This window comes from Bufo gargarizans, chromosome 3 (genome assembly GCF_014858855.1).
Source record: "Bufo gargarizans isolate SCDJY-AF-19 chromosome 3, ASM1485885v1, whole genome shotgun sequence".
Taxonomy (NCBI): Eukaryota; Metazoa; Chordata; class Amphibia; order Anura; family Bufonidae; genus Bufo; species Bufo gargarizans.
In genome coordinates, this window is record NC_058082.1 from 545643615 (window position 1) to 545671194 (window position 27580).

Here is a 27580-nt window from a genome sequence, read left to right on the forward strand (position 1 = left end):
TCCGGGGTCCAAAAATCCCAAAGTTCGGTAAGAATTTGAACTTTACAGTTTGGGTTTTCTCAACCCTACTCTCGGACTATGGAGACACTAAAACATGATTTTTTTTTAAGTAGAAGTATTGCTGAGGCTCACCAGTCGGTCAATATGGATAGAGGTGCTCTATCACCGGTACACCTAAAAACCGTGAGAAAGTGTTATATTGGAAAAGAATGTTGTGATGGCACACTCACATTTGGTTTAATGGACTGTATTTATTAATTTTAATTGGATGAATCAATTTACGTAGTTGTATATAATTAATTATATATTTAAATATGCTGTATTAAAAATAGCATAAAAATGGAATTATAAAAAGAAAGTAAATAAAATGGATTGTGTTGTAGTCAAAGTATTGAGATAGTCTATTGAGTTGATCCTGGAATTCAAGGTCGTAAGAAATCAGTCGGTTGGAACGTTTTTCGCGGAATATTGATAGTCTTCAGTACGTATACGATGACGTTATAAATAGAAGACAGTCCAGTATAAATTGAATCACGTGTAGGGCGTGCAAAAGTATATATATACGTGAAAAAAATTGTATTCAAGAAAAAAAGGGTTTAAATTGGTGCGCATACACTTAATATTATTGTGCACAATAAAAAGTAAAAAGTAAACACGGAATATCAGTGTTGATTATAATGTTGGATTTCAAAATAAGGTGGGTAATAATAAAAACAATGTCAAACATTTGCTGATCACGAAGCTGCAGCGGTTGGTCTTCTATTTGTCGGATGTCCCGGTACTAAAATGTCCGCTCCTTAATGGGAGAACAAATATCTTACCAATAGTATATATAGAGATAAAATCTAATAAATGATTTGCCTGATATAGCTCTTTCATATAACCGTCCTGTTTGGTAAAACAATTGTGTTCATATGAGGAGGAATAATTAATAGTTGGGAGAGTTTACTTTACCCCTCTTCATCCGTTGCGATGTACTCCTTTGAGCAAGGACCTGCGTGGCGTCCCACGTGATCGCTCGCCTTACCATGTGATGTAGCACGTGATGGTGATGCTTGTCGACGTCAGACACCGTGTGACGTCGACAAGCATCACCATCACGTGCTACATCACATGGTAAGGCGAGCGATCACGTGGGACGCCACGCAGGTCCTTGCTCAAAGGAGTACATCGCAACGGATGAAGAGGGGTAAAGTAAACTCTCCCAACTATTAATTATTCCTCCTCATATGAACACAATTGTTTTACCAAACAGGACGGTTATATGAAAGAGCTATATCAGGCAAATCATTTATTAGATTTTATCTCTATATATACTATTGGTAAGATATTTGCTCTCCCATTAAGGAGCGGACATTTTAGTACCGGGACATCCGACAAATAGAAGACCAACCGCTGCAGCTTCGTGATCAGCAAATGTTTGACATTGTTTTTATTATTACCCACCTTATTTTGAAATCCAACATTATAATCAACACTGATATTCCGTGTTTACTTTTTACTTTTTATTGTGCACAATAATATTAAGTGTATGCGCACCAATTTAAACCCTTTTTTTCTTGAATACAATTTTTTTCACGTATATATATACTTTTGCACGCCCTACACGTGATTCAATTTATACTGGACTGTCTTCTATTTATAACGTCATCGTATACGTACTGAAGACTATCAATATTCCGCGAAAAACGTTCCAACCGACTGATTTCTTACGACCTTGAATTCCAGGATCAACTCAATAGACTATCTCAATACTTTGAATACAACACAATCCATTTTATTTACTTTCTTTTTATAATTCCATTTTTATGCTATTTTTAATACAGCATATTTAAATATATAATCAATTATATACAACTACGTAAATCGATTCATCCAATTAAAATTAATAAATACAGTCCATTAAACCAAATGTGAGTGTGCCATCACAACATTCTTTTCCATGATTTTTTTTTAGTTTCAAAAATGAAATAATTGTGTAAAACTTACATTTAAAAAAAAAGCAGACATATTAAGTATCGCCGCGTCCGTAATAACCTGCTCTAATGAAAATATCACATGACCTAACCCCTCAGGTGAATACCGTAAAAAAAAAACATATATAAAACGGTGCAAAAAAAAGCAATTTTTCGTCACCTTACATCACAAAAAGTTTAATAGCAAGTGATCAAAAAGTCATACGCACACCAAAATAGTGCCAATCAAACCGACATCTCATCCCGCAAAAATCATACCCTACCCAAGATAATCGCATAAAAACTGAAAAAACTATGGCTCTCGGACTATGGGGACACTAAAACATGATTTTGTTTTGTATCAAAAATGAAATTATTGTGTAAATTTACATCAATAAAAAAAAGCAGACATATTCGGTATCGCCGCGTCCGTAATAACCTGCTCTATATAATTATCACATGACCTAACCCCTCAGGTGAATAAAAATGCAATTTTTTTGTCACCTTACATCACAAAAAGTGTAATAGCAAGCAATCAAAAAGTCATACACACCCCAAAATAGTGGCAATCAAACCGTCATCTCATCCCAGAAAAAATGAGCCTCTACTCAAGACAGTCGCCCAAAAAATTAATAAAACTATGGCTTTCAGAATGTGGAGACACTAAAGAATCTTTTTTTTTTTTAATGCTTTGTTATATAAAACTAGTCATATTTGGTATTGTTGCGTCCGTGACAACCTGCTCTATAAAAATACCACATGATCTAACCTATCAGATGAATGTTGTAAATAACAAAAAATAGAAACAGTGCCAAAACAGCTATTTCTTGTTACCTTGCCTCACAAAAAGTGTAATATAGAGCAACCAAAAATCATATGTACCCTAAAATAGTACCAACAAACCCTATCCCGTAGTATCCAAAATGGGGTCACTTTTTTGGAGTTTCTACTCTAGGGGTGCATCAGGGGGGCTTCAAATGGGACATGGTGTCAAAAAACCAGTCCAGCAAAATTTGCCTTCCAAAAACCGTATGGCTTTCCTTTCCTTCTGCTTCCTGCCGTGTGCCCGTACAGCAGTTTACGACCACATATGGGGTGTTTATGTAAACTACAGAATCATGTCTATAAATATTGAGTTTTGTTTGGCTGTTAACCCTTGCTTTGTAACTGGAAAAAATGGATTCAAATGGAAAATCTGCCAAAAAAGTTAAATTTTATCTCTATTTTCCATTAATTCTTGTGGAACAGCTAAAGGGTTAACAAAGTTTGTAAAATCAGTTTTGAATACCTTGAGGGGTGTAATTTGTAAAATGGGGTAATTTTTGGGTGGTTTCTATTATGTAAGCCTCACAAAGTGACTTCAGACCTGAACTGGTCCTGAAAAAGTGGGTTTTAGAAATTTTCTGAAAAATTTCAAGATTTGCTTCTAAACTTCTAAGCCTTTTAATGTCCCCCAAAAATAAAATGGCATTCACAAAATGATCCAAACATGAAGTAGACATATAGGGAATGTAAATTAATAACTATTTTTGGAGGTATTACTATTTATTATAGAAGTAGAGAAATTGAAAATTTGGAAATGAGCTAATTTTTCAAAATTTTAGGTAAATTTGTATTTTTTTATAAATAAATATTTTTTTTTTTACTCCATTTTACCAGTGTCATGAAGTACAATATGTGCCGAAAAAACTATCTCAGAATGGCCTGGATAAGTAAAAGCGTTTTAAAGTTATTCACACATAAAGTGACACTGGTCAGATTTGCAAAAAATTGCCTGGAAATTGCATGGTCCTTAAGGTGAAAATGAGCCCGATCCATAAGGGGTTAAGGTGAAAAATGGCAGGGTCCTGAAGGGGTTAAAGGCATAGTAATCTTAGTGAATGTAAACTTTTGACTTTGCAGAAAGTAATAAAAGTGCCTTAAAGGGATTCTGTCACCTCCCTTCAGCCAAAAAACGATTTAAAAGCAGCCATGCAGCACAGCTTACCTGGATTAGGCTGTGCTCTTTTATCTTGAAATCCGTCCAGCAGTTACTGCAAAAAACAACTTTGATTGATAAGGAAATGTGTCCTGAAGGTGCCCAGAGGGGCGTTTTTTTCTTCTTAGAGAGCCCAGTACCGCCCCTCTTTCAGTGCCCAGCCCGCCTTCCTTGTACTTTCTAACCGCCCCCAGCCTGCCACAGAGGGGGAGGAGAGGGAGGAGAGGCTGTGGCAGTACAAGGAAGGCGGGCTGGGCACTGAAAGAGGGGCGGTACTGGGCTCTCTAAGAAGAAAAAAACGCCCCTCTGGGCACCTTCAGGACACATTTCCTTATCAATCAAAGTTGTTTTTTGCAGTAACTGCTGGACGGATTTCAAGATAAAACAGCACAGCCTAATCCAGGTAAGCTGTGCTTCATGGCTGCTTTAAAATCGTTTTTTGGCTTAGGGGAGGTGACAGAATCCCTTTAAAACATTCTCTCCCTCTCATTATTCCGTCATTTGGCAAATACCGTATTTTTCGCCCAATAAGACGCACTGCGTCTTATGGGGCGAATGCTGCCACTTTTACATCGCTGGCAGCGATGTATGAGCAGAGCGGGGACTTGGGGAGGGACTGGGAGGAGCTGGGGGCCGGCAATAGCGGCGGGCGGTGCAGTCAGTGTAGTATAGCACCGCCCCGCCGCTCCGGTATGCTAATATAAGATCTCATATTGAAGTAATAGTTATTAAACATGCCCCCCAACTGCTATTACTACCTTACCTCCTAATCGCTGCTGTAGAATTCAGGCCAGGCGGGCGGGCGGCAGCGTAACTCGTGTCACGTGCCTGCGCCACCTACTTTATGAATGAAGTAGGCGGCGCAGGCAAGTGACGTCAGTGAGACGCGCCGTCCGGCCGTCCTGCCTGATTTCTACAGCAGCGATTAGGATGAAAGGTAGTAATAGGAGTTGGGGGGCATGTTTAATAACTATTAATTCAATATGACAACTTATATTTTGTGCGGCGGGCGGGCGGGAGGAGGGGGGGGCGGTTCGGATTGCGATCTGTGGATGGCACTGTTACAGGGGGGGGGGGCATCTGTGAATGGCACTGTTATGGCCTGGGGGGGTCTGTGCATGGCACTGTTATGGGCTGGGGGGTCTGTGGATGGCACATATATAACAGTGCCACCCACAGACCCCCCCCCCCCCAGCCCATAACAGTGCCATGCACAGACCCCCCCAGGCCATAACAGTGCCATTCACAGATCCCCCTGTAACAGTGTCAGCCACAGACCCCCCCCCCCATAACAGTGCAAGCCACAGATCCCCCCCATAACAGTGTCAGTTATCCACAGATCCCCCCATAACAGTGTCCATCATCCACAGATCCCCCATAACAGTGTCTGTCATCCACAGATCCCCCCATAACAGTGTCCATCATCCACAGATCCCCCATAACAGTGTCCGTCATCCACAGATCCCCCCATAACAGTGTCCGTCATCCACAGATCCCCCCATAACAGTGTCCGTCATCCACAGATCCCCCCATAACAGTGTCCGTCATCCACAGATCCCCCCATAACAGTGTCCGTCATCCACAGATCCCCCCATAACAGTGTCCGTCATCCACAGATCCCCCCATAACAGTGTCCGTCATCCATAGATCCCCCATAACAGTGTCCGTCATCCACAGATCCCCCATAACAGTGTCCGTCATCCACAGATCCCCAGTAATAGTGCCATCCACAGACCACCATTAGTTCCAAACCCACCAAACACACAGCACACCTTTTGGTTAAAAATATTTTTTTTCTTATTTTCCTCCCCAAAAACCTAGGTGCGTCTTATGGGCCGGTGCGTCTTATAGGGCGAAAGAATAATTATGGTAATCCTAATTGACCAAAAACAGGAAAGGTTTATTCTGATTTCATGTCAGATATTGAGAAAAACAAGCAGATGTGTATTTTTATATAGTGTATGTAAACTTCTGGTTTCAACTGTATATAATTATACTAGCTGATGACCCGGCGTTGCTCGGGTATTTATTTATTGCAAAAGGCAGCAACAAGTGCTTAAGAGCAAGGCAAATGCTCTGCAAACAAATGTGGATAGGGAAATGAATAAAAAAAAAACATAAAAGACCTTAAAAAAAATCAAAAATAGGAATGATGTAGGAGGAAGAGTTTGAGGAGGCGGTGAATGGGTGGATGTGGCGGTGTAGGCTCACATGGCGGTCTAGGTGGAAGCGGCGACGAAGGAGGAAAAGGTAGCCAACACAGATGTGTGTTATTTTGTATTTTTACATAGGGGTATCCCCCAAAATATTGGGACATATAAAAAAAAAAAAAGGAATAAGTGCCCTTGAGTACAAGGATGGATGGTTGAGGCTGTTAGAACTGTCTATTCTGCACAAGGTACAGACAAGTCGTGTGGGATCCATGCCTGGTTCATTTTAATGAACGTGAGCTTGTCCACGTTGGCTGTGGACAGGTGGCTGCGTCTGTCTGTAATGACGCCTCCTGCCGTGCTAAATACACGTTCAGTGAGTACACCGGCTGTAGGGCAGGCCAGCACCTCCAAGGCATACAGGGCAAGCTCTGGCCATGTGGACAATTTGGAGACCCAGAAGTTGAATGGGGCAGAACCATCAGTCAGTACGTGTAGTCGTGTGCACATGTACTGGTTGTTCAAATGCTGCCTCCTGCTAACACGCTCCATATCAGCAGTTGGGGCCGGTTGTTGCGGCGATGTGACAAAGCTTTTCCACATGTCGGCCATGCTAACCCTGCCTTCTGAGGTGCTGGAGCTGACACAGCTGCGTTGGCGACCTCTTCCTCCTCCCCTGCCTTCGCCTTGTGCTTCTACTTGTCCTCCGGCATCAGTCGGGAATGCTCTCAGAAGTGCGTCTACTAGCGTGCGCCTGTACTCGCGCATCTTCCTATCACGCTCCAGTGAGGGAATTAAGGACGGCACATTGTCTTTGTACCGTGGATCCAGCAGGGTGGCCACCCAGTAGTCCGCACATGTTAAAATGTGGGTAACTCTGCTGTCGTTGCGCAGGCACTGCAGCATATAGTCGCTCATGTGTACCAGGCTGCCAAGAGGTAAGGACAAGCTGTCCTCTGTGGGAGGCGTATCGTCTGCATCCTCCGTATCCCCACAGCCACGCACTAGTGATGAGCCCGAGCTGCGTTGGATGCCACCCCGCTGTGATCATGCTTCATTCCCATCCGTTCACAAAGCAAAGTAAAAAGTGGTTAAGGCCTCATGCACACGACCGTTGTGTGCATCTGTGGCCGTTGTGCCATTTTCCGTTTTTTTTCGTGGAAAAATCGGAAAATGCACCGTTTTGCAGCCGAGACCGTGATCTGTGTATCCCGTCCGTCAAAAAAATATGACCTGTCCTATTTTTTTGACGGACAACGGTTCACGGACCAATTCAAGTCGAAGGGGCCGTGAAAGAACACGGATGCACACAAGCTTGGCATCCGTGTCCGTGGTCCGTGGCCGTAGGCTACTTTTACACAGACGGATCCGCAGATCCGTCTGCATAAAAGCTTTTTCAGAGCTGAGTTTTCACTTTGTGAAAACTCAGATCCGACAGTATATTCTAACACAGAGGCGTTCCCATAGTGATGGGGACGCTTCAGGTTAGAATATACTAAAAGAACTGTGTACATGACTGCCCCCTGCTGCCTGGCAGGTGCTGCCAGGCAGCAGGGGGCAGACCCCCCCCTCCCCTGTTTTTCACTCATTGGTGGCCAGTGCGGCCGGACCCCCCTCCCCCCCGTAGTTAACTCATTGGTGGCCAGTGGGCCCCCCTCCCTCCCCTGTAGTTAACTCGTTGGTGACCAGCCCCCCCCATCCCTCCCCTGTAGTTAACTCGTTGGTGACCAGCCCCCCCCCCTTCCCTGTAGTTAACTTCTTGGTGACCAGCCCCCCCTCCCTCCCCTGTAGTTAACTCGTTGATGGCCAGTGGGCCCTCCCCCCCTCCCTACCCCTCCTAATTAAAATCTCCCCACCTATCATTGGTGGCAGTGGAGCGTACCGATCGGAGTCCCAGTTTAATCGCTGGGGCTCCGATCGGTAACCATGGCAACCAGGACGCTACTGCAGTCCTGGTTGCCATGGTTACTTAGCAATTTGTCTTTCCGTTATTCCCTGTTTTCAAGATCTCTGCTTGCTGTTAGTAAATTGGAGAGGTGGCGTTCATGTGACTCACAGAAATCTGAGACTTGAAACACTGATTTGCAGCTTGAACCGCGCCCAGGATCGGCCCACTTCGAATAAGGGCACGTTCACACCTCCGCATCACGACCGCGTCGAATAACCACTCGTCGATTAACCCCATTGGAATACAGTTCAAACGTTTGAATAGCAACGCAGATTCCCGGATCTGACACAGATTAGCGCTATGGACCATGCAGCACGGTGTGAACATTCCCGAATGGGGCCTAAACGTCTCCCAAATCTTCACCAATTTCTACATACGGTATTTTTTTTATTTGATAAAATTTTTGCCCAATCTACTCGGAGGCGTCGCAGCTGTCAGCAGCAGGCAAAATAATGGGCTTCCATTTATCCCATGGAAGACGGAGCCAGAAACAAATCTGCATCCGCAAAAAAAAAAAAAAAAAGAAAATACTACAGCAAATAAATCAATCGGCAGCTGCACCTTCCAGCTGTTTGCGGTAATTTCAGGGCTCGGCGCTGATCAAGCTTATTAGCATATATTTAATAAACAGCAATTATCCTTCCGGGAATATGGGAGTCAAATAAAAGGGATACGCAATGCCGGCGCCCCCCTCGTTACATACACCTGGAGTCAAACATGTCAAAATAACCATCAGAAAAAATGACCGGGCGTGGAACGGATACATTTGTCATTTTGGGCATTTTTATACAGATATACAGACACATTTTTCTTTTTTCTAGCTTCCCCCCTTCAGCGGGGCGCCCGTTCCGATTGTCCCTGGCAACGTCCTACAGTTCCATAGCCTACCCCTCCTAATTAAAATCTCCCCCCCTATCATTGGTGGCAGTGGAGAGTACCGATCAGAGTCCTAGTTTAATCGCTGGTGCTCCGATCGGTAACCATGGCAACCAGGACACTACTGCAGTCCCGGTTGCCATGGTTACTTAGCAATTTGTAGAAGCATTATACTTACCTGCGAGCTGCGATGTCTGTGTCCGGCCGGGAGCTCCTCCTACTGGTAAGTGACAGATCATTAGTAGGAGTGACAGATCATTAGCACAGACCTGTCACTTACCAGTAGGAGGAGCTTCCGGCCGGACACAGACAGCGCAGCTCGCAGGTAAGTATAATGCTTCTACAAATTGCTAAGTAACCATGGCAACCGGGACTGCAGTAGCGTCCTGGTTGCCATGGTTACCGATCGGAGCCCCAGCGATTAAACTGGGACTCCGATCGGTACGCTCCACTGCCACCAATGATGAGGGGGAGATTTTAATTAGGGGGGGGGGGGGCTGGTCACCAACGAGTTAACTACAGGGGAGGGAGGGGGGGCTGGTCACCAACGAGTTAACTACAGGGGAGGGAGGGGGGGCTGGTCACCAACGAGTTAACTACAGGGGAGGGAGGGGGGCTGGTCACCAACGAGTTAACTACAGGGGAGGGAGGGGGGCTGGTCACCAACGAGTTAACTACAGGGGAGGGAGGGGGGGCTGGTCACCAACGAGTTAACTACAGGGGAGGGAGGGGGGGGGGTGGTCACCAACGCGCTAACTACAGGGAAGGGAGGGGGGCTGGTCACCAACGCGTTAACTACAGGGGAGGGAGGGGGGGGGCCCACTGGCCACCAATGAGTTAACTACAGGGGGGGAGCGGGAGCGGGGGCCGGCCGCACTGGCCACCAATGAGTTAAAAACAGAGGGGGGGTCTGCCCCCTGCGGCCAGGCAGCAGGGGGCAGTCATGTACACAGTTCTTTTAGTATATGCTAACCTGAAGCGTCCCCATCACCATGGGAACGCCTCTGTGTTAGAATATACTGTCGGATCTGAGTTTCACGATCTAGCTCATATCCGACAGTATATTCTAACATAGAGGCGTTCCCATGGTGATGGTATAAAAGGGACTCCTGACTTTACATTGAAAGTCAATGGGGACGGATCCGTTTGCAATTGCACCATATTGTGTCAACGTCAAACGGATCCGTCCCCATTGACTTGCATTGTAATTCAGGACGGATCCGTTTGGCTCCGCACGGCCAGGCGGACACAAAAGCGACATTTTTTTTTTCATGTCCGTGGATCCTCCAAAAATCAAGGAAGACCCACGGAAGGAAAAACGGTCACGGATCACGGACCTACGGACCCCGTTTTTGCGGACCGTGAAAAAATACTGTCGTGTGCATGAGGCCTAAGTCTGTTAAAAATAATTAACCACCAATAAAAATCCTGATGTAGGGTATTGCACTCAAATATATTTTTAAACTCTATATGACAGCCGTATTTGTGGCCTAAATTTCACAGTAACTTATGCATGTCTAATCCCAGATGTGCAGTATATTAGAGGGTTTCTTCACCCCAGTATGCCAAAGCTGTATTTCTGGCCTAAATGTGACACTCACTTATGCATGTCTAATCCTAGATGTGCACTATATGAAAAAAAGTTGTTGTTTTTTAACCCCAGTAAGCAAAAAGCTGTATTTCTGGACTTGCAGACATCCTGTGCTGGTGCACTATCGTTGCATAAAATGGCTGCCGATTATGTATTGATATTGACAATCTGAAGTAAAAAAAAGTTCGTTTTCAGCAGTAGTTGGCTCAGGGCAGGCTTAAAAAAATTGTGCACTGCACCCACAGAACACATTTGCTGTAGATCACTGAGTAAGGCCCCATGCACACGGCCGTTGTTCACAGCCGTGTGCGGGCCGTGCAACCGCGGCCTGGATCCCTCCTGAGAGCAGGAGCGCACGGCGTCACTGGTTGCTATGACGCCGTGCGCTCCCTGCTGCCGGCACAGTACAGTAATACACTGGTATAGATCGTACCAGTGTATTACTGTACTGTGCCGGCAGCAGGGAGCGCACGGCGTCATAGCAACCAGTGACGCCGTGCGCTCCTGCTCTCAGGAGGGATCCAGGCCGCGGTTCCACGGCCCGCACACGGCTGTGAACAACGGCCGTGTGCATGGGGCCTAAAGAAGCAGTTCTTCATACGATTTCTCCTTCTCACAGCAGCTGCAGCCTCTCCCTACACTAATCCGAGCAGAGTGACGGGAGGCGCTACGTGACTCCAGCCTAAATAGAGGCTGGGTCACATGCTGCAGTTGGCCAATCACAGCCATGCCAATAGTAGGCATGGTTGTGACGGCCTTTTGGGGCAAGTAGTATGACGCTTGTTGATTGGCTGCTGTGCAGCCTTTTAAAAAGAGCCAAGAAAGCGACGAACACCGAACCCGGACTTTTACGTAAATGTTCGGGTCCGGGTGCCGAAAAACCTAAAGTTCGGTACGAACCTGAACTTTACAGTTCGGGTTCGCTCAACTCTACTAAAGAGCTGTGACCCCCACAAGATTTATTTCCAGGTAGCAAGGGATGTGTATACCAAGTTTCGTTGAAATCGATGGTTGCGTTTTTGAGTTTTCACAGAACATACATACATATATACGTCCTTTTTTATATACACGTATACACTGCCTGTCCCCAAAAAAGTTGCCACCAAAAAAAAGAAAAAGATTCTCCTAGACCTGACCAACTGCAGCAACCCCAGATCATAGCACTGCCCCCACAGGCTGGTACAGTAGGCACTAGGCATGATGGGGGCATCACTTCATCTGCCGCTCTTCTTACCCTGATGCGCCCATCACTCTGGAACAGGTAAAATCTGGACTCATCAGACCACATGACCTTCTTCCATTGTCTCCAGAGTCCAATCTTTATGCTCCCTAGCAAATTGAAGCCTTTTTTTCTGGTTTGCCTCAGTGATTAGTGGTTTTCTTACGGCTACACAGCTATTCAGTCCCAATCCCCTGAGTTCCCTTCGCATTGTGCGTGTGGAAATGCTCTTACTTCGACTATTAAACATAGCCCTGAGTTCTACTGTTTTTCTTCGATTTGATTTCACCAAAAGTTTAAGTGATCGCCGATCACGATTATTCAGGATTCTTTTCCGGCCACATTTCTTCCTCGAATACGATGGGTCCCCACTAGCCTTCCAGTTTTTAATAATTCGTTGGACAGTTCTTAACCCGATGTTAGTACGTTCTGCAATCTCCTTAGATGTTTTCTCTGCTTGATGCATGCCGATGATTTGACCCTTCTCAAACAGACTAACATCTTTCCACGACCACGAGATGTGTCTTTCGACATGAGATGCAGCTCATTGCACCAGTTGGGGTTAAATAACTTGTTGCCAGTTGAAAGATAATCGCCCATGCAGTAATTATCCAATAGGAGGCTCAGAACTATTTGATTAGTTAAATCCAGGTGGCGACTTTTTGTTTTGGGACAGGCAGTGTGGATAGATAAAGGAGATGCCCAGGTTATACCAGCATGCTCCATATCACCATATACAAGAAGATGTATAACTTATACCAGCTGTACATATATAATTATATACAGGAGATACCCAGGTTATACCAGCATGCTCCATATCACCATATAGAAGAAGATGTATAACTTCAACCAGCTGTACAGATATAACTATATACAGGAGATACCCAGGTTATACCAGCTGTACATATATAATTATATACAGGAGATGCCCAGGTTATACCAGCTGTACAGATATAATTATATACAGGAGATGCCCAGGTTATACCAGCTGTACAGATATAATTATATACAGGAGATACCCAGGTTATACCAGCTGTACATATATAATTATATACAGGAGATACCCAGGTTATACCAGCTGTACATATATAATTATATACAGGAGATGCCCAGGTTATACCAGCTGTACATATATAATTATATACAGGAGATACCCAGGTTATACCAGCTGTACATATATAATTATATACAGGAGATGCCCAGGTTATACCAGCTGTACATATATAATTATAGACAGGAGATGCCCAGGTTATACCAGCTGTACATATATAATTATAGACAGGAGATGCCCAGGTTATACCAGCTGTACATATATAATTATATACAGGAGATGCCCAGGTTATACCAGCATGGTCCATATCACTATATACAGGAAGATGTATATTGTAAAGTTAGATAAAAGTGAAGGGCACTCAGTTATCTAGGGTTGGATGTTTGTAAGGCAGCGTAAATAGTATGAAAGATAGAATGAAGCGGCAGTATGCTTAAAAGTTGATATTTATTATCCTTGAAAATTATATGTAGGAATGGATATTTATTAGTGGATGTATAGGGAGAGGGTGGGTAAGGAAGGATGAAAAAAATATATGAAAAGATATAAATATATAAAGATAAAAATGAAAAAAAAAAATATATGAAAAACAAAATTTAAAAGTATATAAATTATGTCCCAGAGAAGGATAGGTTCAATGTCCAAGGATGGATCCAGTGTCGGCTCCATCCGAACACCTGTGGAAGGTCTGTTCATGCGATTGCTGGGATTTGTGGTGTTGCCTGTAATGACGCTTTTGTTTCTTCGCGTTCGTCTGCTTGATGGCAGTATTTTTAGTATTTAACAGGGAGTCCTCCTGCTTGTGGTTAAGTGCTACAAAGAGGTACTGCAGCTATACGCTGTGTATGTGTTTGCAGCGATCGTATATGCTGCGCAGCGTGGAAATGGCTGTGCCGCACTGCGGATCTTCCTTCGAGCAGTGGCGATCTTGGGTAATGCTCAGTGTGGTGATTACACCGCTGTAAATGTAACCAACTGTGTAAAAAGTATAATGTAGCCTTACCCGTCTTGTTAGAATGTTGCCGGGATCGCGGTATTCCGTAGCACAGGTAGTGGGTAATGAACCCTCTATAGTCACCGGCTACACTTGTGGCGTCCCACGAGGGCGGGAGATTGGCTGTTGAAAAAAAGCGGGCGGAAGTGGCGCCGTTTCGACCCGTATGGAAATGGTAGGTTGAATCTTTCTCGTTGGATCCAGTGGGTCCAGGAGTGGATGTCCGGTCCTTTGTGGGGGAACAGTGGCCTGTGTGCTGCTGCAGGGGATACCATTGGGTTGGTATGTCAGGCACCGGCGCCGCCCACTTTATGAATGAAGCAGGCGGCGCGGGCACGTGACGTAGTGAGTGACGCGCCGCCCGCCCGTCCTGCCGCCTCTCTTCTACGGAACATCGCTGTAAGTAATACAGCTGGATTATACAGGATTGTTATATTTTAACAATGCCTACATTGTCATTCCTAATAAAGATTCTGGCCCCTTCACACTGCAGGGACACTATTATGGGGGGGGGGGGGGGGGGAATCTGTGGATGACACATAGCATAAAATTCTATATATGTGCCATCCACAGATCCCCTCCATAAGTGTCATCCACACATCCCCTCCATAACAGTGTCATCCACAGATCCCCTCCATAACAGTGTCATCCACAGATCCCCTCCATAACAGTGCCATCCAGAGATCCCCTCCATAACAGTGCCATCCAGAGATCCCCTCCATAACAGTGCCATCCACAGATCCCCTCCATAACCGTGTCATCCACAGATCCCCTCCATAACCGTGTCATCCACAGATCCCCTCCATAACCGTGTCATCCACAGATCCCCTCCATAACCGTGTCATCCACAGATCCCCTCCATAACGTGTCATCCACAGATCCCCTCCATAACGGTGCCATCCACAGATCCCCTCCATAACGGTGCCATCCACAGATCCCCTCCATAACGGTGCCATTCACAGATCCCCTCCATAACGGTGCCATCCACAGATCCCCTCCATAACGGTGTCATCCACAGATCCCCTCCATAACGGTGTCATCCACAGATCCCCTCCATAACGGTGTCATCCACAGATCCCCTCCATAACGGCGTCATCCACAGATCCCCTCTATAACAGTGTCATCCATAGATCCCCTCCATAACGGTGTCATCCACAGATCCCCTCCATAACGGTGTCATCCACAGATCCCCTCCATAACGGCGTCATCCACAGATCCCCTCTATAACAGTGTCATCCATAGATCCCCTCCATAACAGTGCAAATAGACCTCTAGCACAATTCCCTTAAAATATTATCGCAATTTTTAAGGCCCTAATCGCAATCGCACAAAATTCCCATATTGTGCAAGAGTGGCGTCGCCAGGGGGGGCCACACCCCCCTACATCATGCTGTGCCCCCCCCATGTACCCCCCCAACTAAAATGTCCCCCAAAGTGAGCTGCCGCAGTCGGGCACAGGGAGATTAGTGATGTCCGGTTCATGAGTCGATTCCTCTGACTGAGCCGATCCGTGTGAACAGCTCAGTCAGGTAGCAGAGCAGAGAGACGCCGGCAGCAGGGAGGGAGGAGCGTAATCTGATCCTAGAGTGGAAGCCAGCCCCGCCCACCCCAGCCTGCAACCAATCAGAGCTCAGGCAAGCAGCTCTGAGTCACACACTGTACAGGAGGGAGTCTAAGAATCGAATGAGTCAACTAAAGATCCGACTTAGAGACTCATTCGATTCTTTGAGTTGAAAGAACAGTGAGTCACTAGAACAGCTTACACTGAGGGCCGGAAGAGGCTGCATCGCCGACATGGAGGTAAGTATAAGTGTTTTTTGTTTTTTTTACAATAGTTTTACAGGCACATTAGGGGGGCTCTTGTTACTGGCACATTGGGGGGGCTTATTACTGGCACATTGGGGGGCTTATTACTGGCACATTGGGGGGCTTATTACTGGCACAGTGGGGGGATTATTACTGGCACATTGGGGGGGCTTATTACTGGCACATTGGGGGGCTTATTACTGGCACAGTGGGGAGATTATTACTGGCACATTGGGGGGGCTTATTACTGCCACATTGGGGGGGATTATTACTGGCACATGGGGGGCTTATTACTGCCACATGTTGGGGGGCTTATTACTGGCACATAATGGGGGGCTTATTACTGGCACATGATGGGGGGCTTATTACTGGCACATGATGGGGGGCTTATTACTGGCACATGATGGGGGGCTTATTACTGGCACATGATGGGGGGCTTATTACTGGCACATGATGGGGGGGCTTATTACTGGCACGTGATGGGGGCTTATTACTGGCACGTGATGGGGGGCTTATTACTGGAACATTGGGGGGCTCTTATTACTGGCACGTGATGGGGGCTGGGCTCTTATTACTGGCACATTGGGGGGCTTGTGTTACTGACACGTGATGGGGGCACTTATTACTGGCACGTTATTGGGGGCACTTATTACTGGCACATTATTGGTGGGCACTATAGGGGCATCTACTGAGGCCACAAAGAAGGGGTATTTTATATGGGGGGCTCTGTACAGTAGAATTTTATACTGGTACACATGGTGGGTACTATGGGGAAGGTGGGAGAGGAGTACTATGGAGTCATCTACGGGGGGCACTAAGAAGGGGTATTTTATACTTGCAAATTATGGGGGACACTGAGGGCATCTACTGGGGTACGAAATATGGGGCATTTTATACTGGTACATTATGGGGGGCACTAGGAGGAAGGGGGGAGAGGAGCACTATGGGGGCATTTACTGGGGGTACTATATAGGGGTATTTTATACTGGCACATTATGGGGGACATTAGCTCAACTGGGGGCATTACAAGGGGGTATTTTTTGCACTGTCACATTATAAGGAGAATTATTTCTACTGGGGGGGGGGCATTATGGTGGGCTTTATTACTCCCCCATGGTAGGACCCCCTAGTAGCAGCACCAGTCTCTCCCTGCACTGCTATCCCTCTGCCCCTTCTCCAAATCCGTATTATGAAATCTTTCTCATTAGGATGAAACACAACATCAGCTCCGCCGAGCCCCCGGCCAAAGTGTGGAAGTGGCGTCCGAGATCCCCAAGGGCCAAGTAACTAAGTTTTCATAGTTCTATAAGCACCATTGTTCTGTGGCGGCGGACAGAAAATAATCTGGAAGTGCCCCTCCCGAGACCAGGCTCTGGATCCGCCACTGGTCTGGACCGCTCCCAGGAGTGTACATTTCTTCTATACTGTAATCCGTATCCTCTGACCGGCAGAAATCGGCACTCGCTCAGTAACAACTAACAGGCAGTACCTGTAGGCTGTAGCCTGGCCCTGTTACCGAAGCTAGCCGAGTGGTGTAAGGTTAAGGTACTAGTAGAGATGAGCGGCCACTGAATCCTGATTTAAAGTTTAAGTTACTGCAGGATATGGATTACAGTTAGAAATGTCAAATGTACACTCCTGTGAGAGGCGGGGAGGGAGATCTGTGGATGACACTGTTATAGGGAGGGAGATCTGTGGATGAGACTGTTATAGGGAGGGAGATCTGTGGATGACACTGTTATAGGGGGGGAGATCTGTGGATGACACTGTTATAGGGAGGGAGATCTGTGGATGACACTGTTATAGGGAGGGAGATCTGTGGATGACACTGTTATAGGGAGGGAGATCTGTGGATGACACTGTTATAGGGAAGGGGATCTGTGGATGACACTGTTATAGGGAGGGGGATCTGTGGATGACACTGTTATAGGGAGGGGGATCTGTGGATGACACTGTTATAGGGAGGGAGATCTGTGGATGACACTGTTATAGGGAGGGAGATCTGTGGATGACACTGTTATAGGGAGGGAGATCTGTGGATGACACTGTTATAGGGGGGGAGATCTGTGGATGACACTGTTATAGGGAGGGAGATCTGTGGATGACACTGTTATAGGGAGGGAGATCTGTGGATGACACTGTTATAGGGAGGGAGATCTGTGGATGACACTGTTATAGGGAGGGAGATCTGTGGATGACACTGTTATAGGGGGGGAGATCTGTGGATGACACTGTTATAGGGAGGGAGATCTGTGGATGACACTGTTATAGGGAGGGAGATCTGTGGATGACACTGTTATAGGGAGGGAGATCTGTGGATGACACTGTTATAGGGAAGGGGATCTGTGGATGACACTGTTATAGGGAGGGGGATCTGTGGATGACACTGTTATAGGGAGGGGGATCTGTGGATGACACTGTTATAGGGAGGGAGATCTGTGGATGACACTGTTATAGGGAGGGAGATCTGTGGATGACACTGTTATAGGGAGGGAGATCTGTGGATGACACTGTTATAGGGAGGGAGATCTGTGGATGACACTGTTATAGGGAAGGGGATCTGTGGATGACACTGTTATAGGGAGGGAGATCTGTGGATGACACTGTTATAGGGAGGGGGATCTGTGGATGACACTGTTATAGGGAGGGGGGTCTGTGGATGACACTGTTATAGGGAGGGGGATCTGTGGATGACACTGTTATAGGGAGGGAGATCTGTGGATGACACTGTTATAGGGAGGGAGATCTGTGGATGACACTGTTATAGGGAGGGGGATCTGTGGATGACACATATAGCATAAGATGCTATATACGGTATGTGTCATTCACAGATCCCGCTCCCTATAAAAGTTTCATCCACAGATCCCCCTCCCTATAACAGTGTCATCCACAGACCTCCCTCCCTATAACAGTGTCATCCACAGATCCCCCTCCCTATAACAGTGTCCTCCACAGATCCCCCTCCCTATAACAGTGTCATCCACAGATCCCCCTCCCTATAACAGTGTCATCCACAGATCCCCCTCCCTATAACAGTGTCATCCACAGACCCCCCTCCCTATAACAGTGTCATCCACAGACCCCCCCTCCCTATAACAGTGTCATCCACAGACCCCCCTCCCTACATTCCCAGACCCCCTCCCTATAAAAGTGTCATCCACAGGCAGCTAGGACATGTTGAAATCTGAGTGATTTTTTATTTATTTTTTTAAATCACAGACAGCAGGACCTTTCTTCCCTATTGCGGTTTTAGGTATTGGGTAAGGTATCGCTGCATTTCTAAGCGTACTTGTGTAAATGTATCGTTGCTATAGCTGCCCTCAGTGTGCCCCCCCCCCCCCCCCCCCAAAAAAAAATTGAAAGCTAGAGACGCCACTGTTGTGCAGCCCTAGTGCAGGTAATCTGTATCTCTCAGTAACAGACCCGCTGTCCGGTCCCCTAACGTCTTGTCTCAGTGCACATTAGTGGAGCTCTATGTCCAGGGACTGACCCTTCTCTAACCTCCTCCCGTCAGCCCATACATTCTAGTAAACCTCCTCCCGTCAGCCCATACATTCTAGTGATTAGTGAACCACCTCCCGTTAGCCCATACATTCTAATGAACCTCCTCCCGTCAGCCCATACATTCTAGTGAGCCACCTCCCATTAGCCCATACATTCTAGTGATTAGTGAACCACCTCCCGTTAGCCCATACATTCTAATGAACCTCCTCCCATTAGCCCATACATTCTAGTGAACTTCCTCCCGTTTGCCTATACATTCTAGTGAACCACCTCCTGTTAGCCCATACAGTCTATTGAACCACCTCCGATTTCCCCATACATTCTAGTGAACCACCTCCCGTTAGCCCATACATTCTAGTGAACTTCCCCCCGTTTGCCCATACATTCTATTGAACCTCCTCCCGTTAGCCCATACATTCTAGTGAACCACCTCCCGTTTGCCCATACATTCTAGTAAACCTCCTCCCGTTAGCCCATACATTCTATTGAACCTCCTCCCGTTAGCCCATACATTCTAGTGAACCACCTCCCGTTTGCCCATACATTCTAGTAAACCACCTCCCGTTAGCCCATACATTCTGTTAGCGGTCAGTGTGACCTCAGGACATGCGCAGTAGTACAGCAGGCTCGCGCTGACCGGCAGATACCACCTGGTGACGCGGGGGACCCGATCCCCCCTCAGATTCCTTCCTGTTAGGACTTTCCTGTAAGTACTGAGGTGATACAGAAGTGTCTCTCATCTGACAGACGGTTGGATTCGCTCGCAGTCTGTGTGACCGTTATGTGGCCCCTCATATGCTGGGGGGAGGGGGACACACTAGTGCGCTGACGGCTGGGGAACGTGTGATGTAGCCGGGAGACAGGGAGTCAGTGGTATATATATATATATACACAGACCTGCTCACAGCGGCCTCCCACAGACTTCAGACCCCCATAGACATATGAAGGGGGATCAGTCATTGCCTTATTACTATTACTAATAGGACACTGAGCGGCAGGGACCGGATCCCCCCTCAGGACATGCGCAGTAGTACAGCAGGCTCGCGCTGTCCGGCAGATACCACCTGGTGACGCAGGGACCGGATCCCCCCTCAGGACATGCGCAGTAGTACCGCAGGCTCGCGCTGTCCGGCAGATACCACCTGGTGACGCAGGGACCCGATCCCCCCTCAGATTCCTTCCTGTTAGGACTTTCCTGTAAGTACTGAGGTGATACAGAAGTGTCTCTCACCTGACAGACGGTTGTTTCTTGTACATTTATATCACATGACGCACTGGCGGACCCCCATAGCCCCCCATCCTTCTGTCTGCTGCTTCCCCTGCCGGGTGTAGCCCCAGCAGCAGCGCTGTGTGTGAGAGAGAGGGGGCCGCACCGGACATGACGTTCCCAGCTTTGGAAGGAGGCGTGCCGCGCCGCGCCGCACAGGCGCACAATGACCGGGTAGGGAAATTTCACAGCAGAGTTGTTGAGAAGTAATGCGCTTGCGCCGTACCTCTCAGCAGGACACCGGCCGACACTGCGCATGCGTAAAAGATTATGGGCCAGTGCGCATGTGCGGCGGACAGGGAGATTTCATAACGAACATCCATTCGATTCATAATTTTTTCCTACCCTATAACGCTGCTGAGGCTCCCGGCGCATGCGCAGTGTCGGCCGGTGTCCTGCTGAAAGTTATGGCGCAGGCGCATTGCTTCTCAACAACTCTGCTGTGAAATTTCGTTACCCCGTCGAGCTGCACACCTCCTTCCAAAGCTGGGAACGTCATGTCCGGTGCCCCCGCCCCCATAACGGTGACCTCTACAGACCCCCGCCCCCATAACGGTGACCTCTACAGACCCCCGCCCCCATAACGGTGACCTCTACAGACCCCCGCCCCCATAACGGTGACCTCTACAGACCCCCGCCCCCATAACGGTGGCCTCTACAGACCCCCGCCCCCATAACGGTGACCTCTACAGTCCCCCGCCCCCATAACGGTGGCCTCTACAGACCCCCGCCCCCATAACTGTGGCCTCTACAGACCCCCGCCCCCATAACGGTGGCCTCTACAGACCCCCGCCCCCATAACGGTGGCCTCTACAGACCCCCGCCCCCATAACGGTGGCCTCTACAGACCCCCGCCCCCATAACGGTGGCCTCTACAGACCCCCGCCCCCATAACGGTGGCCTCTACAGACCCCCGCCCCCATAACGGTGGCCTCTACAGACCCCCGCCCCCATAACGGTGGCCTCTACAGACCCCCGCCCCCATAACGGTGGCCTCTACAGACCCCCGCCCCCATAACGGTGGCCTCTACAGACCCCCGCCCCCATAACGGTGGCCTCTACAGACCCCCGCCCCCATAACGGTGGCCTCTACAGACCCCCGCCCCCATAACGGTGGCCTCTACAGACCCCCGCCCCCATAACGGTGGCCTCTACAGACCCCCGCCCCCATAACGGTGGCCTCTACAGACCCCCGCCCCCATAACGGTGGCCTCTACAGACCCCCGCCCCCATAACGGTGGCCTCTACAGACCCCCGCCCCCATAACGGTGGCCTCTACAGACCCCCGCCCCCATAACGGTGGCCTCTACAGACCCCCGCCCCCATAACGGTGGCCTCTACAGACCCCCGCCCCCATAACGGTGGCCTCTACAGACCCCCGCCCCCATAACGGTGGCCTCTACAGACCCCCGCCCCCATAACGGTGGCCTCTACAGACCCCGCCCCTTAACCCTACCCCCCCACAGTTCCCGCCACTTTAAAATTGGACCTCCACAGCAGCCCATCCCCTTAACAGTGACCTCCTCAGCAATGGCCCCTTTAATAATGGCGCCTGCCCCCTTAACAGTAACATCCACAGTGCCCGCCCCTTTAACCCCTTAAGGACCCTGACATATTTCACCTTCCTGCCCAGGTCATGTTTTGCAGATCTGCCCAGTGTCACTTTGTGGTGAGGACTTTAAACGCTGTCACTTCTCCGGGCCGTTCTGAGACTGTTTTCTCGTCCCATATTGTACTTCATGACACTTGTAAAATGGAGTAAAAAAATTGCATTTTTATTTATAAAAAAAATACCAAATTTACAAAAAATTTTGAAGAATTTACAAGTTTCCAAGTTTCAGTTTCTCTACTTCTATAAGGCCTCATGCACACGACCGTTTTTTTTTAAGGTCCGCAAAAACGGGGTCCTGGATCCGTGACCGCCTTTTTGGTGTCCGCCTGGCCGTGCGGAGCCAAACGGATCCGTCCTGAATTACAATGCAAGTCAATGGTGACGGATCCGTTTGAGTTGACACAATATGGTGCAATTGCAAACGGATCCGTCCCCCATTGACTTTCAATGTAAAGTCAGGAGTCCCTATTATACCTTCGGATCAGAGTTTTCTCCAATCCATAGTAACATAGTAACATAGTACATAAGGCCGAATAAAGACATTTGTCCATCCAGTTCGGCCTGTCATCCTGCAAGTTGATCCAGAGGAAGGCAAAAAAAACCTGTGAGGTAGAAGCAAATTTTCTCCACTTTAGGGGAATAAAAATTCCTTCCCGACTCCAATCAGAATAACTCCCTGGATCCCGGACCCCTCTCTAGTAGCTATATCCTGTAATATTATTACGCTCCAGAAATACATCCAGGCCCCTCTTGAATTCCTTTATTGTACTCACCATCACCACCTCCTCAGGCAGAGAGCTCCATAGTCTCACTGCTCTTACCGTAAAGAATCCTCTTCTATGTTTGTGTACAAACCTTCTTTCCTCCAGACGCAGAGGATGTCCCCTCGTCACAGTCACCGTCCTGGGGATAAATAGATGACCGGAGAGATCTCTGTACTGACCCCTGATATATTTATACATAGTAATTAGATCTCCCCTCAGTCGTCTTTTTTCTAAAGTGAATAACCCTAATTTTGATCTTTCAGGGTACTGTAGTTGCCCCATTTCAGCTATTACTTTAGTTGCCCTCCTCTGGACCTTCTCCAGCTCTGCTATGTCTGCCTTGTTTACAGGAGCCCAGAACTGTACACAGTACTCCATGTGTGGTCTGACTAGCGATTTGTAAAGTGGTAGGACTATGTTCTCATCACGGGCATCTATGCCCCTTCTGATGCAACCCATTATCTTATTGGCCTTGGCAGCAGCTGTCTGACACTGGTTTTTGCAGCTTAGTTTGCTGTTTATTAAAATTCCTAGATCCTTTTCCATGTCAGTGTTACCGAGTGTTTTATCGTTTAGTATGTACGGGTGACTTGCATTATTCCTTCCCATGTGCATAACTTTACATTTGTCAGTGTTAAACCTCATCTGCCACTTATCTGCCCAAGCCTCCAATCTATCCAGATCGCTCTGTAGCAGTATACTGTCCTCTTCAGTGTTAATTACTTTACACAGTTTAGTGTCATCTGCGAAAATTGATACTTTACTATGCAAGCCTTCTACAAGATGATTAATAAATATATTGAAGAGAATAGGGCCCAATACTGACCCCTGAGGTACCCCACTAGTGACAGTGACCCAATCTGAGTGTGTACCGTTAATAACCACCCTCTGTTTTCTATCACTGAGCCAGTTACTTACCCACATACAGACGTTTTCTCCCAGTCCGAGCATTCTCATTTTATATACTAACCTTTTATGTGGTACGGTGTCAAATGCTTTGGAGAAGTCCAGATACACAACATCGATTGATTCGCCGCTGTCAAGTCTAGAACTTACCTCCTCATAGAAACTGATTAAATTAGTTTGGCATGACCGATCCCTCACGAAGCCATGCTGATATGGCGTTATTTGCTAGTTTCCGTTGAGATGTTCTAATATAGCAGCTCTCAAAAAAACGTTCAAACAGTTTACCCACAACAGATGTTAATCTTACCGGCCTATAGTTTCCAGGCTCTGTTTTTGGACCCTTTTTGAATATTGGCACCACATTTGCCATGCACCAATCCTGTGGGACATTCCCTGTCAGTATAGAGTCTGGAAATATCAGAAATAAGGGTCTGGCTATGACATTACTTAATTTCCTTAGGATACGGGGGTGTATGCCATCTGGTCCTGGCGATTTGTCTATTTTAATCTTTTTAAGTCGCTGTTGCACTTCTTCCTGGGTCAGACAGGACACTTTTAATGGGGAATTTATTGTTACATTCGGCATGTCATCTGACAGTTTATTTTCCTCAGGGAATACATTGGAGAAAAAAATATTTAACAGCTTTGCTTTCTCCTCGTCGCTCTCTGCGAATTCCCCCTCATTACTCTTTAACGGGCCGACACCTTCAGATTTATACTTTTTAACATTTATATAATTGAAGAACATTTTAGGGTTAGTTTTACTCTTTGGCAATTAATCTCTCGATCTCTAATTTGGCCGCTTTTATTTGTTTTTTACATGTTCTATTTTTTTCCTTATAGTTTTTCAGTGCTTCCGTGCTACCCTCCTGTTTTAGTGATTTTTATGCTTTCTTTTTGTCATTTATTGCTTTCTTTACAGTTCTGTTTATCCACATTGGTTTCTTTTTGTTCCTTAACCTTTTGTTCCCATACGGTATGTACCTCTCACAATGAGATTTTAGGATGCTTTTAAAGATATCCCATTTTGTGGCTGTATTTGTATTTGTGAGGACTTTATCCCATTTAGTTAGGCCTATGGCCTCTCTTAGTTGGCTAAATTTAGCTTTTTTGAAGTTTGGTATTTTTGTTCCTCCCTGTAGAAACGCTTTTGAATGATAATTGGAAGGTTATTACATTATGGTCACTATTTACCAGGTGTCCCCCAACCTGCACGTCTGTTGCTCTGTCAGGTCTATTGGTTAATACTAAGTCCAGTATGGCCGTCCCTCTTGTCGGGCCCTGAACCAGTTGGGAGAGGTAATTGTCTTTGGTTATTGCCAAGAACCTGTTTCCTTTATGAGATGTACAGCTTTCAGTTTCCCAGTCTATATCTGGGTAGTTGAAGTCCCCCATAATAACCACCTCATTATGATTTGCCGCCTCGTCTATCTCGTTTAGTGGTACCATCCGATGGTATATTTTAACTTGAAGCGTCCCCATCACCATGGGAACGCCTCTATGTTAGAATATACCATCGGATTTGAGTTAGATCATGAAAACTCATATCCGACAGTATATTCTAACACAGAGGCGTTCCCATGGTGATGGGGACGCTTCAAGTTAGAATATACTTTGAACTGTGTACATTACTGCTGCCTGGCAGCACCCGATCTCTTACAGGGGTCTGTGATCCGCACAATTAACCCCTCAGGTCCGTGCTGCGCATGTGCGGCGCATTGCTTATAGCACAGACCTGTCACTTACCAGTAGGAGGAGCACCCGGCCGGACACAGACCTCGCAGGTAAGTATAATGCTTCTAAAAATTGCTAAGTAACCATGGCAACCAGGACTGCAGTAGCATCCTGGTTGCCATTGTTACCGATCGGAGCCCCAGCGATTAAACTGGGACTCCGATCAGAACTCTCCGCTGCCACCAATCATGGGGGGGAGATTTTAATTAGGAGGGGGAGGGAGGGGGGCCCACTGGCCACCAATGAATTTAAAACTGGGGAGGGAGGGGGGTCTGCCCCCTCCTGCCTGACAGCACATGATCTCTTACAGGGGGCTATGATACGCACAATTAACCCCTCTGGTGCGGCCCCCTGTAAGAGATCGGGTGCTGCCAGGCAGCAGGGGGCAGTCATGTACACAGTTCAAAGTATATTCTAACTAGAAGCGTCCCCATCACTATGGGAACGCCTCTGTGTTAGAATATACTGTCGGATCTGAGTTTTCACGAAGTGAAAACTCAGCTATGAAAAAGCTTTTATGCAGACGGATCTGCGGATACGTCTGTGTGAAAGTAGCCTACGGACACGGACCACGGACATGGATGCCAATCTTGTGTGCATCTGTGTTTTTTCACAGACCCATTGACTTGAATGGGTCCGTGAACCGTTGTCCGTCAGAAAAATAGGACAGGTCATATTTTTTTGACGGACAGGAAACACAGATCAAGGTCTCGGCTGCAAAACAGTGCATTTTCTGATTTTTCCACGGACCCATTGAAAGTCAATGGGTCCTCGGAAAAAAAAAAAAGGAACAACGGCCGCGGATGCACACAACGGCCTAATAGATAGTGTTTTGGATCTGATCGATGGTCAGTGAAGTGGATTCGCTGGTCCCAATGATAGAAGTAGGTTTCCAGGCCTGGAGAGGGATGACACCGACACACGGAGGTGGAGTCCGCGCAGATCTCCGGTTTATGGCGGAACAGCAGACGGTCTATATGTGAACAGGAGATTGCGGGGGGGCAGTGCGGCGTCTGTCTTTACTATGTGCTATAAGCTGTGTATTTTCTGTCACATCTGTGTGCGAGAGGAGGTTCACCCCCCCCCCCCTCTTTTCAGGTTGGTGAAGCTGTTACTTTGTTTCTTTGAAGCTGCTTGCTTGAGCTGAACGGAAACTGTCTCGAGGCACATAATGAAGCAGAATACAAGATTCGTTGTTATAGGTGTTGGCTGGGTACCTGGCCGCCATTTTAACTACAGTATAGTCTTCAACAAGCAAGTGTCCATTTTGTCTCAATATTCCATAACAATAGTAATAACTCCAAAAATAGTGTTTACTTTACATTTCCTTTATGTTCTATGTTTCCTATTATTTTTTATTTACAATGTTCACCTGACAGGTTAAATCATGTGATATTTTTTAAGGCTGCAGCTAACGATTATTTGAATAATCGATTAGTTGTCGATAATTTCATCGATTAATCGGGAAAAAACACCAAAATGACAAAAAAAAAGGTGTTTATATGATTTTAGTTGAAAAATTATGTTCAAAGTCCAAATTGAATCTGGGGGATCTGTGAATGTCACACTGTTGTGGGGAGGGGGATCTGTGAATGTCACACTGTTGTGGGGAGGGGGATCTGTGAATGTCACACTGTTGTGGGGAGGGGGATCTGTGAATGTCACACTGTTGTGGGGAGGGGGATCTGTGAATGTCACACTGTTGTGGGGAGGGGGATCTGTGAATGTCACACTGTTGTGGGGAGGGGGATCTGTGAATGTCACACTGTTGTGGGGAGGGGGATCTGTGAATGTCACACTGTTGTGGGGAGGGGGATCTGTGAATGTCACACTGTTGTGGGGAGGGGGATCTGTGAATGTCACACTGTTGTGGGGAGGGGGATCTGTGAATGTCACACTGTTGTGGGGAGGGGGATCTGTGAATGTCACACTGTTGTGGGGAGGGGGATCTGTGAATGTCACACTGTTGTGGGGAGGGGGATCTGTGGATGGCACTATATAGCATCGTATGCTATATGTGTCATCCACAGATCTCCCAATACACCGGCCACATGACTATTCCTTAACTGCCTGTTTCTTTTACTTGAACCTCAAATCAGCTCTATGATCTTTATTACCTTACAAATACAATGAAGCTCCAGTAACAGGCAGAGCAGGCGGCGGCTTACCGTCACTTACTCACGTGACGCGCCTTCTCCGCCCACTTTATGAATGAAGCAGGCGGA

At 47.0% G+C, this 27580-nt stretch overlaps 1 protein-coding gene across 1 annotated transcript in view; it reads left to right on the forward strand.

The window, feature by feature from the left end:
- Positions 1-20209: 20209 nt before the first annotated feature.
- The window catches only part of LOC122932733 (zinc finger protein 260-like), a 42607-nt gene continuing 35236 nt past the window's right edge, over positions 20210-27580 (forward strand). The window contains exon 1 of the mRNA XM_044287325.1: positions 20210-20269. The gene's annotated coding sequence lies outside the window, so the exon portion shown is untranslated. The remainder of the gene's footprint in view (positions 20270-27580) is intronic.